This window comes from Bos grunniens, chromosome 19 (assembly GCF_055505025.1).
Source record: "Bos grunniens cultivar Pamir isolate PY7600 chromosome 19, Bosgru_T2T1.0, whole genome shotgun sequence".
NCBI lineage: Eukaryota > Metazoa > Chordata > Mammalia > Artiodactyla > Bovidae > Bos > Bos grunniens.
In genome coordinates, this window is record NC_141183.1 from 29,266,149 (window position 1) to 29,278,730 (window position 12,582).

The 12,582-nt window shown below is 54.0% G+C and overlaps 1 protein-coding gene across 14 annotated transcripts in view; it reads left to right on the plus strand.

Moving 5' to 3' along the window:
• Nucleotides 1–7,788: 7,788 nt before the first annotated feature.
• The window catches only part of EPN2 (epsin 2), a 52,708-nt gene continuing 47,914 nt past the window's right edge, over nucleotides 7,789–12,582 (plus strand). For all 14 annotated transcript variants that reach the window (XM_086358513.1, XM_086358522.1, XM_086358517.1 and 11 more), the window contains exon 1: nucleotides 7,789–7,924. The gene's annotated coding sequence lies outside the window, so the exon portion shown is untranslated. The remainder of the gene's footprint in view (nucleotides 7,925–12,582) is intronic.

Consider the following 12,582-nt stretch of genomic DNA (forward strand, 5'->3'; position numbering starts at 1 on the left):
GCCGGGAACCCAGACAGGACCCTCTGTCCCGGGACACCTCCCAGTCTTTTATCTCCTGGGACATATTTAGTGGGAGATATTTAGTGGGGCTTCTTTTACAAAAGAGGAAACTTGGGTTCAGAGAGGGCTGGTGGCTGGTCTGGGACCACACAGCCAGAGGGCGGGGTCAGGTGCCCACAGCTCTGGGCTCCCTCTCTTTCCCCACGCTCCTAAATGTGACTCCTGCAGTCACGTCCAAACCAACAACTGCCATTGGAATCTTTGTTCAAGGTGGGCACTTGTGACCTTGGGCAGGTCACCTACCTGCCCTGAGCCTCTGTGGCCTCCTGATCCAGCCCCACTGTCCAGCAGCCGAGCCGTCCTTCATCCTCTTGACTTTCAGCCTTTGCACTTGCTGTTCCCTCCACTGGATTCCTTTCCACCCTCCCTCGCAGGGAAGCAGGAAATCCTTGTTCAATGCAGACCTTCAGTCATGATTCACTCCCGGCCTGAGCCCAGGCTGAGTGCATGGGACAGGCTTGACAGTCCCTGTCTATGGGGGAGTGGGTAAGGGCACAGACTGGGCTCCTAGCTCCAGGCTGCTGCCTCCTAGCTGGGTCACTTCGCCTGCCTGTGCCTCAGTTTCCTCGTTGGTGAAATGGGATCATGAGAGTGACTTCTTGTTGGTGTGAAAGTTTGGTGTGAAGGTCCAGTGGGATGATAGGGGAGGGCTCAGGAGAGGGGCTGCACGGTGGGGTCTGTGTGGCTGTGACCTTGTGGTGGCCTGGCCCCAAGGAGGTGGACTCCGGACCTGCTCCAACCTTGCGCTCACCCCACCAGGTTCTTCACACCTCGCTTCACAGGGTTCGGAGGTTGCCCAGTCTTGCAGCTGGTGGGGTGGTCAGGACTGGAACCCCGGGCGACAGCCCTGTCAGACAGGGTGGCTGTAACTCAAGTCTGCAGGAAGTGGGGAGGTGCATAGGGTAAGCGGGTGGTGGCAGGGGTGCACTGTCTGTCTTTGGAGAGAGCCCGCACGGGGCATCTGGACCTCCGGACATGTGGCGAGGGGCATTCCTGGCAAAGGGAACTTTGAACAGTGAGCGGTTGTGCTGTCGGGGGGGACTGGGGGAAGGGGCAGGGGCAGGGTCTTCTGGCCATGGGAGGGGCTGTGGATGATTCTAAGTGTGGTGCCAAGTCCTTGGAGAGGCTGAGAGGGGTGACATGTCCTCCTGTGTTCTCCCCAGAAATTCTGCCAGGGAGGGGGCCAGGCCCTGAGTGCAGCGAGGAAGCAGAGGCTCTGAGGGTCCCCGTGTGCGCCTGTGGTCTGGTCCCCAGCACAGAGCAGCAGCCGGACCGGGATCCCTAACTTGCTCTTTGTGTGGGGTGCCGGGTGTGGCTACAAGCACCCCCACCGACCACAGCTGGGGTCCCTGGGCTTCGGGAGGGCTTTCCCCCAGTGATGGCCCGTCCCCTATCGTTCCTCAACACACACATTCAAACACTGTGCCCTGGGAGAACCCTGCAGGGGAGGAGACGCAGGTAAGGGAGGCCAGGCCAGGCCCCAGTCAAGGAGTTGCAGGACCACAGGGTGGCAGAACCCACATCACTGTCCAGGGGGAGGTCCCAGGATGCCCATGGCATCAACGGAGGCCCCCAGGGCAAGATGCCCACTGGATCCTAAAAACCTATGAGCACTTGGGCCAGGCTGACTTCTAGAAGGATCCTCCGGGGTGGAGAGGTGCTCAAGGCAGAGGGAACAGCACATTCAGGCGCTCAGAGGCAAGCACATGCAAGCCATCTGGGAGATCCCGGGGAATAGGTGTGGCGCAGGGCAGGATCTGGGAGCAGTGCCAACAGAGGAACCTGGCAGGAATGAGGCAGGGAGGCCCGAGAGGACCCGGGCTGGCTGGCAGTCTGGGTGTGTGGGCGGCTTGTATCCAGCCACTCAGATGAAGATGGTGAAGATGGAATTTTATTCTCATCTTTCTGCTCAGTATCTCTTAGATAAGCACAGTTACAAAAATTAACAATATTTGCTTTATGTCCTCAACTTGTATTTTCTTATAAGAAATTAAAGAAAGAAGTGGAAGGAAGACAAAAAGGAGGGGGAGGGAGGAAAGAAAGGGAGAGAAAAATGAGAGAAAGAAGCAGAAGAAAGATTGGGGGGATTTTTTTTTTTTTTTTGCCTTTTTCTGGTCTAAATGGCCAAAACTGTTGCACTGCCTCACCCCTTGAGGTCATTGGCCTCCTGCCCTCTCTTGAGACCTCTGTGTCTTGGCTTTGTAACTGCTGTGTCTGGGTCAGCCTCCCCCAGCCTGATGCCCCAGCACAAACCTGCTTCACAAGGAGGGGCTCAGAAAAGGAGCAGGTGCGTGGGAGGAGAGGGCGGAGGGAGAACCAGTCTGGAGGTGAGGTCCGAGGTCTCCGGAGAGACTGGTAGATCCCGACTGTCTGCTCCAGCAGCCCCAGCCGGAGGCCTCTTCCAGAGCCAAGGCCAGTCTTCTTGCTTTTCTTCCCACAGCACTGGATCCTGAGAGTGCGAGGGCCCGCTGTGCATGTGGCCCTGGAATACACGCTTCCTGCCCATGGTCTCCTATGCGAAGCAGGTATTATTGAGCTATCTTGTCCGCTTAGTCTTTCATGTGTTTTATGACCTTGGCAGTTTTGAAAAGTACTGGTGAGGTATTTGTAGAATGTGTGCATGCTTTTTTTTTTAAAGATTTATTTATTTATTCGGCTATGCTGGGTCTTTTTTACTGCACTCGGGCTTTCTCTAGTTGCAGCCAAGTGGGTTTCTCATTGTGGTGGCTTCTCTTGTTGCAGAGCACAGGCTTTAGGCGCTCTGGCTTCAGTAACTGAAGCTCAAGGGCTCAGTAGTTGTGGCTCACGGACTTAGTTGTTCCGAGGCGTGTGGAATCTTCCCGGACCAGGGATCGAACCTGTGTCCCCTGCATTGGCAGGCAGATTCTTGACCACTGGACCACCAGGGAAGCCCCTGCACTTTTTTAAGGATTATTGTTATTTTTATTATTTTGGCCGAGTTGTGCAGCATATGGGATCTTAGCTCCCCTACCAGGGAAGGAACCACGTCCCATGCAGTGGAAGTGTGGAGTCTTAAGTACCGGACTGCTGGGGAAGTCCCTTAAGCATTATTGTTAAAGATATTTGCTACTGCTACTGCTGCTAAGTCACTTCAGTCGTGTCCGACTCTGTGCGACCCCATAGACGGCAGCCCACCAGGCTCCCCCGTCCCTGGGATTCTCCAGGCAAGAACACTGGAGTGGATTGCCGTTTCCTTCTCCAATGCATAAAAGTGAAAAGTGAAAGTGAAGTCGCTCAGTCGAGTCCGACTCTAGCAACCCCATGGACTACAGCCCACCAGGCTCCTCCATCCATGGGATATTCCAGGCAAGAGTACTGGAGTGGGGTGCCATTGCCTTCTCTGGTTAAAGATGTTTACCCCCCCCACACACAAAAAATAAAGACTTTCCCTGGTGGTCCAGTGGTTGAGAATCCACCTGCCAAGGCAGGGGACAAGGGTTTAATCCTTGGTCTGGGACAATCCCACATGCCACGGGGCAGCTAAGCCCGTGCACCACAGCTGTTGAGCCCAGGCACCCTAGAGCCCTCAGTTCAGCTCAGTTCAGTCTCTCAGTCATGTTTGACTCTATGTGACCCCCATGGACTGCAGCATGCCAGGCTTCCCTGTCCATCAGCAACTCCCAGAGCTTGTTCAAACTCACGTCTATCGAGTCGGTGATGCCATCCAACCATCTCATCCTCTGTCGTCCCCCAGAGCCCCTACTCTCCAACAAGAGAAGCCACCTCAGTGAGAAGCCCGAGCACCACGACAAAGAACCAGCACAGCCCAAACTAAATACATAAATAAATAACATTAAAAAACAATAAAAATAGCCTATCTTGTTTGGAATGTTCACCACTATAGGGGAAAAAACCTGAGGAATAATGGTCAATAAAGACTAGAAATGTTGGGTCACAGATTGAAAATTATATATTAAGCTGATGCTGTTGTTTACTGTTACACTTCATGCCCTAGGGAGGAAATCTGAGGAAGATCATAAAAACTTGTTTCTCAGGCATGATGAGAGCTGTGGAAGAAAGGTGTTATACAAATCTCTACTGAATTACCAGGTTATTGATTAATGTAGAAAATACTGCAAATATTGCTCCTTCCCTAAAAATGAGAAGGAAGCTTCCTTCTGAGCCCTCATGCCCTTTCCCTTATGATTTCTTGTGGTTTCAGTGTTTTGGTTTCTGTCTGTGTTCAGGACTCCTCTGCCCTTTCAGACTTCCAGCCCCTGGAGGGACCAGGGTAGCTTTATCTCTGTGCCCTAATAAGAACCACCGCCCATCTAGGGCTTCTAAATTTCTAAAGCTTTCCTTCTCTGCTTTCTCATTCTGAACTGAAATGCAATCCCTCAAGGTGGGAGGAATTGCTACCCCCACTTCACAGATGGGGAACCTGAGGGCTGGCCAGCATAGGCTCTGCTTGCTGGACAAATGGATTTGGATCTGGAGTTCAGACCTTGGATGAAGCTCCCTGAGACCTCCTGCGTCTTCACCAGGAGAAGATGCATGCCATCTTCAAGGCACGCCCTCTCTTCCCTGCCTGCAGTGCCTCCCCCTTGAAGCCCTCCCTCCCTAACCCCAGAGACATTCCCATCTGTACAGCCATTTCTTCCTGCTTCTGACCCTCATCACCCTGACTGGCCCCCATCACTCTGCCTCTTTAGGCATTTGAGACTCACCTCCAAACTGTAAGTTGTGTCTGACTCTTTGCAACTCCATGAACTGTAGCCTGCATGGCTCCTCTGTCCATGAGATTCTGCAGGCAAGAATACTGGAGTGGGTAGCCATTCTTTTCCAGGGGATCTTCCTGATCCAGGGATAGAACCCATGTCTCCTGCATTGCCAGGTGAGTTCTTAACCACTGAGCCACAGGGAAGCCCCAGGAAGGCAGATGAGCATGACTGTTCCAGCCTGTGCCCTGGGTCAGCTTGGGCCTTGGGCAGAGTATCTGACTTATCCTGCACCTTCCTCTGTAAGATAGCTTACATGCTGTGGACCCAGGAGAACCTGGCTTTGAATCCCAGCATGGCCGTGCGCTGCCTCTCTTTCCTTATTTTTAAAATGGGAATGGCACTGCTAACCTCAAGGACTCCTCATGGGGATGAACCAACAGAGGAAGTGCCAGAGTGCACTGGGATTCAAAAGGCGTGAGGAAAGAGAAGTGAGTTTGAGGAACGCAGGAATGTCCCCTCCGACATTGCACAGGGGAGATGGTCTTCCAGCCTTAGGAGGCCCTCCCTACTCTGCAGCTTGGCTTGATCCCGTGAATTGCTCTCCAGCTCACTTCCTGGGCTGTGGTTGGCTTATCATCTCTTTATCTGCATCCAGCTCTCTTTCCTAAATCTATGTGGCAGTGCAGATTTGCAAGCTGGGTGTAGAAGGGACTGGGTTCTGCAGGCAAATGTTGGCCTGGGTGATCCAGCCCGGCATCTCTCCAAACCTCACTTTTTTCCTGTAAAATTCGAACAATATGAAGGCTCACCTTGAGGTGTCGTGGTGAGGTTTGGGGCCAGCGCCATGCCTGGTGGGGGCACGTGGTTGTTTAAATTCATCAACTAAAGTTAAATAAAGACTTAAAACTGCAGCTCCTCGGTTGCACTGGCCACGTTTCAAGTGCTTACGTGTGGACAGGACAGCTAGACTGCAGTCCATCCTCCCAAGGAGTCCTAGTGGCAGCATTGGTCTGTAGAATCTGTGGACAGCACTCCAGCCTGTGCCGGCAACTGCTGCGTGTGGGCACAAGTTCATCTGTAGCTGCAGATTCTTTGGGGGGTGGAGGGCCATGATTTCAGCGAGAGTGCTGCCCTCCTGCAGGCCCAGGAAGGCCCAGGAGAGAGCCGGGGCTCACCAGGAGGGTGCTCCAGGATGGGGGTGGACCGGGTTTAAAATCGGGAGCTCAGGTTCCTGCCTCTGGGGGCAGGCACACAGGGCTCCATTCACTTTCTGGTAGAGAAGGCATGTGGAGTCTGAAGGCAGGTTGGACAAGCGGTTTCTGGCCTCTAGGACTGCCACTGTTGGACTTTTCAAAAGAATGATGGCTGCATGGCTTTGCAGAGGTGTTAGTGTCTCTCTCTGCTTCTCCCTTCCCCCTCATCACTCCTTCCAGTCTTCCCTCTCCTTTCTTCTCTCCCTCTTATCTTGTGGCCAGAGAAGGGTAGTCTAGATTCCAGCTAGTGAGAACAGAGGGCTGTCATCCCCCATATCCTCTCACACAGGCGGAAGGAATATGGGGCTCGGGGAAGGACAGTGGTTTGCCTTCCATGCCTTTGCCAGTGAGGGCACAGTGGGACTTCTGGACACAGCCCCCCTGAAACCAAAGCTTGGCATACTGTTGAGGTCACCTGGGCCTCCTTGGATCACAGGCTGCGGGAGGGTGCTCTCTGCCAACCCAGGAAGCCCTGATGCATCCCCAGACCCTGCTGTGAGGGGTCTTTGCTGACCCCACTGTGACTGGAGCAAGGTGGGCTTGGGCTCCTCTCCAGGGTCTGGCCCTCCTCCAGCATGGTTCTTAGTACATAGTAGGTGTCTCGTGGGCCCTGGTTGAACCAAAGGGAGGACGTGTTTCCTATGTGAGAGTGCGAGGCCCTGTGAAGGGGCGAGCCTGCACCGGGGGATCTATAAGCCCCTCACAGGAGGAGGGTGAACCCAGTGCCCCACCTTCTTAGGGTCATAATGTCATTAGCAGTCTAGCAAAGCATCTGCACCATCCTCAGAATAATTTTCAGGTGTGTTTTACTGAAGTAGAATGCATACATTAAAGTGACACATCTGTAGCATACATCAGTGAATTTTCACCAAGGGTAACACTTGTACCCCAGCACCCAGCGCCCCTGCACAACCACCCACCCCCACCATCCGGTTCCACCTCTCGGACTTGGTAATGTTTACAAGCGCACACTGCGAGGGAAAGCGTGTTTGAGCTTTGGCTGGGGGCTCTGGGAGTGTGTGTGTGTGAAGGAGGAGAGGGTGTGTGGACCTGTGGGACATGCCTGAGATATGGGGGGATTTGTGGGGTCTGAGTGAAGGTTGCCGGAGAAGGCAATGGCACCCCACTCCAGTGCTCTTGCCTGGAAAATCCCATGGGCGGAGGAGCCTGGTAGGCTGCAGTCCATGGGGTCGCTAAGAGTCTGACACGACTGAGCGACTTCACTTTCACTTTTCACTTTCATGCATTGGAGAAGGCAATGGCAACCCATTCCAGTGTTCTTGCCTGGAGAATCCCAGGGACGGGGGAGCCTGGTGGGCTGCCGTCTATGGGGTCGCACAGAGTCGGACACGACTGAAGCGACTTAGCAGCAGCAGCAGCAGCAGTGAAGGTTGCCGTGTGCGTGGGTTCGGGGTGAATTTGCCACGGTTTGTGCAGTGGTGTGGGGTCGTTGGCACGCGTGCGTAGGTTTTGGGTGTTGTTTAGAGTATTGGGGCGTGGGCTGTGGGGTGTGGTGGGAAGGCTGGGTAGTCTGCGTGGGGTCGTGGGTATCCGAGGGAGGTCGCGGGGTCAGAGAAAGTGAAGCCTGGGTTGGCTGGGACCCTGGCCCGCGGGCGCGGGGCGGGGCCAGACGGTAGGGGGCGGGGCCGTGCGGGACTTGGGCCGTGCGGAAGGGCGGGCCCTCGGGGCACGGGGCGGGGCCGGACGGCAGGGGGCGGGGCCTTTCGGGACCTGGGCCGGGCAGAGGGGAGGGGCCGGCGGGCGCGCGCACGCAGCCGGCGCGCCCCCTCCCGGCCGCCATGTTGGCTGGTGTGTGGGTGTCAAACCGAGCTGGAAGCGGCTGTGACTCTTCGGGCTCCAGTCGCTCCCGCCTCCTCAGCTCTACTGGAGGCCGCAGCCGCGCACCCGGGTCGGCCCGGAGGAGCGCAGGTGAGCCGGGGCCTCGGGGCTCGGGGGCCGGAGCGGACCGAGGGCGCGGACCCTGCCCCTCCCCAGAGCGCCCCCAGAGCGCAGCTCCCCCTACCACCTCCCGGAGTATACACCCCTCAGTCTCAGTCGGGTCTGTACCTCAGGCCGGATCTCCTCTTACCCAACAGGCCCCGCCCCACGGGCTGGAGCACGGCCCCTCCCCGTCTGGGTCCTCATTCCTCTGCAGGGACCCCCCCCCCCCCACCGCGCCCCACCGCGCCCCACCGCCTTTCCCTCAGGGAGCTCTTCCTTTGGTATCCTCGGAGCCCCGGGCTTCCCGCGCCCTCCGCAGCTCCGGGAGCCCGTCCAGGCCTCGCCGTCCACCTTTCCGCTGGACCCACCCTGCCCCTCCTCCCCGGGCGGGGCGCCCCCGCCCTCGTCCAGGTGCCGGCCGCCCCCCTTTGGGCTGCCACGGGCCCCCTCCCCTCCGCAGGGACCGGGCTCGCCCTCCCTACCCCACGGCACAGCGGGGACGGGGGTGGCGGAGCCAGGCTCCAGCTGCCTTTTGTTCCGCGTGGGATGGAGAGACCCCGCCCCGCGGTCCTGCCGGGCTGGTCGAGGTGGGTGAAGGGGTGCGTGGAGCCGCCTCTTCCAGAGGACCCTTCGTCTCTCTCCCCGTGGGGCGGCTCCCGGGAGCCTAGCGCCTTGGGAGAGGCCAGCCCTTCCGAGAGGAGTCCGTGCCAACAGGTTTTTGTTTGCAACCTGGAGTTGGCCCGGTGGCTTTGCCGCGGGGAGAGGGGAGGACAGCTCGCTGTCCCCAGAAATCCCGGCAGGGGCCTGTGGAAACCCATTTCTCCGCCCATGGGCTCCGTCTGGGGCCCTTCGCCCTTTAGCTGCCCTGGGGACGCGTCGGAGCCTGTGCTGGAAAGAGGATGGGTTTATCCACCTTGAGGGTTCAGATGGGGAAACTGAGGCCCAGGGAGAGGCACTGGGTCATGCGGTGATGCAGCGTCGGTGCCGGAACTAGAAGCTTGGGCTCTCTGGGATATTTTAGAATTTTTTTTTTAGAGAGATGTTCAGGGTTATCCCTCTTCTCTTTTTAACATTCACTAAGAACTTGAACAGAAAAAGGTGAGAAGTAGTTGTTCCTTTCCACCTCCAGGAGGAGCTTAAAATGATTGAAAAAAGGTGAATTTTAATTTTTAATTGTCTTTGTCCTCTTCCAATTATGTAAGATAATGAAGATTTGGCAGAAAACTTGTGCATCTTGTAGCTCTATCTACGGATGTTAGGTGCTAACAGATCGTATGCTGAATCCTGCTCAGCAGGGATTGAATTTGCACTGATAATTAAGTTTTCATCTGTATTTACATTAACATCCAAAGGGCCTACAGGTTGTTCCTGAGTGATGCTCATTCCAGCGATTGTGTTTGCTGGACAGGTGATTGTGTCAGAGTCTGCCAAGATCTCATTTCTTATTTATCTGAATTAAAAAAAAATCTGTACTGTATTTTTACATTTTGAAAGCTTTTTTGCTTCTTTAGTTTTAATATTGCGTCAGTCATCCTTACCAGTCTTGCTGAGTTCTTCTTTTGGAAGCACTGGATGAGTTGCATGCATGCTCAGTTGCTCACTTGTTTCCAGCCCTTTGTGACCCCATGGACCCCTTTGCTCCTCTGTCCATGGAGTTTTCCAGGCAAGAATACTGGAGTGGGTTGCCATTTCCTTCTCCAGGGGATTTTCCCGACCCAGGTATTGAACCTGGGTCTCCTGCACTGGCAGGCAGATTCTTTAACACTGAGCCACCAGGGAAGCCCACTGGATGAGTTGTTGTTCAGTTGCTAAGTCGTGTCCTACGTTTTTCGACCCCATGGACTACAGCAGGCCAGGCTGTCCTCCACTGTCCTGGAGGAGTTACTGGCTGTTGAAGAGTTTGGTAAAGTGCTGATTAGAGTGAGGCACGATCCAGGACTGCATCCCACCAGCCCCCCGGCCAGGAGCGTGTTTGGGTTGTGCTGTGGGGTGTACTGATCTCGGTTTACACAGGCTTCTTGCCTCCCTGTGCCTGGTGGATGGGGTGCTCTGGGGAGACCTCTCTTCCAGCAGGGTGTGTGACTCCAAGCATGTGCCTGGGGTGTGAAGAAATGTAAGACTCGCGTGATGAAAGCTAGCATGGTGTGTACAGTCTTGAAAACTGCCCCATCCTCTATGGAAATCCTCTCTAGAAATGCAGGTGACTCTCTGTGTAACTGTCTTCCATGACAAGACATGGGTTTCCTGAGTGTTTGGATTCTGATAAGAGCCCTGCAAAAGTAGTTGAGAATTGCTTGTGTCGCTGATTTATTTTATTTTTTTTTAATATTTATTTGGCTACACCAGGTGTTAGTTATGGCATGCGGGATCTAGTTCCCTGACCAGGGATCGAACCCAGGCCCCCTGCATTGGGAGTGTGGAGTCTTAGCAACTGGACCACTAGGGAAGTCTCTGATTTATTTCAATGGCTTGACTTTTCCCGAACCTAAGGAGTGGGCATTTATAATAATAATAATAATTGTTTCAGTTTTATTAGGAAGAGTAGCAGCATTTACTTCTTTGTGGCCTGAAGTGCTGAAGGATTTTTACGCACAGGGCTGCTGTTTTCACTTTCTAGGGAAGCGCCTTTTAAGTTTTCAAAGCTCTCTGGCAGCTGTTCTCCCCCTTCCCCAGAACCTTCCTGGTGAATTGGTGGGTGTGGAGAACTGTGGCTGTTGTTTCATGGCTGAGGATCTGTTGACCCTGAGCCTTGGAGAAATCAAAGGGCTTGGATTTGGGAGATTGAGAATCTGTTGTTTCATGGCTGAGGATCTATTGACTCTGAGCCTTGGAGAAATCAAAGGGCTTGGATTTGGGAGATTGAGGTTGGGGAGGATGTGAGGAATTATCTAGTCCTACCCTGCTTTTGTTTGCTGGGCTCTCAGTTCAAGCGTTCTACTTAAACAGGTCTTCCGGGATTTCCCTGGTGCTGTTGTGGTTGAGAACCCGCTTTGCAAGGCAGAGGATGTGGGTTTGATCCCTGGTCGGTGAACTAAGGTCCCACGTGCTGCAGAGCAACTTAGCCCATGAGCCACAACTGAGACCCGATGCAGCCAAATAATATATTTTAAAAAAGAACAAAGATTTTCGTTCAGTGTAGCATGAAATGTGAATAAGGAGTCCTGGGCTGTGGGCAGCAGGGAACAAGCTTATCCATCCCCACTGCAGGATCCATGGTTCTGTCTTGCTCTTGCCAGAACTGCTGCTGTTGGTCCAGTAGTCCTGTGCCAGTCAAGTGGGTGTTATCCCCCTTCTACAGGTGAGGAAACTGAGGCCCAAGAGCGTAAGTCTTGTGCTCAAGGTCATGCAGCCAGTAGGTGATGGGGCTGAATTTAGACAGGTGTGTTGACTCCCCAGATGTTCTGATGCCTTAATATCATCTGAGAAACTGAGTCCTGGGGTGAAGAGACTTGTTCTAAACCCAGCTGTGAGTTGGTGGAGGACTGAATACCACGGGGTGACCTGATTATCAGGATTGCTGAGGTGGGAGAGTACGTTTGGCTTTGCCAGATGCATTGTGAAATGTCTGTTTGTCTCCATCTGTTGAGTTTTTGAAAATTGACAAGCTTTCTGATAAGTTCCTTAATGGAATTTTCTTTGGTCTTAATTAAGTTTGTTCAAGGTGTCTAAAAATAGACGCTTGAAAAGCAAACACAGTGAAGTAAGTGTCCATGCGGCTGAGAGGGTGTGTTGAGTAGCCTCTATCCACTGGCTTGTTTGACCGCACCTACCTTCTAGATTCTTGATGGCTTGAAATGCAAAGTTGTTCCAGCAGACTCTTGTTGAACATAATTCCCCTCTGTCTTCACATCCACATACAACACAGGGGTTGCCACCCTATCTCGAGTAGAAAAACAGGCCCAGAGAGATTAAGTAACCTTTGAGGAGCTAACCCAGCCAGGAGTCAAACCCAGGCCTGTGTGGTTCCTAAAGCTGGGTGCTTCCTACTCCACCAGCCCCTGCAGAACACCCCACATGATGAGTGCTCATTTCTGTTATAGGACACACTTGTAACCTGAAAACCACCACATTTATTTAGAGGGCTGGGAATTGTGAGCAAGGAGATGTGTGTCTTTTTCTGACTTTAGTGTCTGTGAAGAAATTGAGGTTTGAATGGACTGTTTGAACTGATAGAGGCTGAATTTTGGCTTCGGATTTAGAGAATGGCCTGGCTCTTTTGAGCAGATCCTCAGCACTGTGACAATCCCCTGCGTGCATGGGATTCCTTCTGGTGACTCAGCCCGGCGCACCCAGGTGCTGGGGCTGCGTTATGCCTTCCTGTGGGCCCTGATCTGGGTGGAGCGTGCCAGCCCTCTGGAGACAGAGCAGGCAGCCGTGTCCCTTACCTGGTTGAAGTGGTGGTTGGAACTGTGCACAGAGGCTGTCAGGGAACGGACCCCGTCCGCTTCCTGGCACATGGATCGTGAATGGAGTCAGGAGAATCAGGCTCGGCTTGAGTGGTGACTGCCCATTCAGGCTCAAGCATGATATGGGTTTAAAAGCATCTATAATTCATCACTTCTGAGTGCAGGCTTCATCCTTCCTGTCACTCCCCCTTCTTAAGGAAGAGTAAGCTTCACAGAACAGGGCTCCGTAGCTGAGGACAC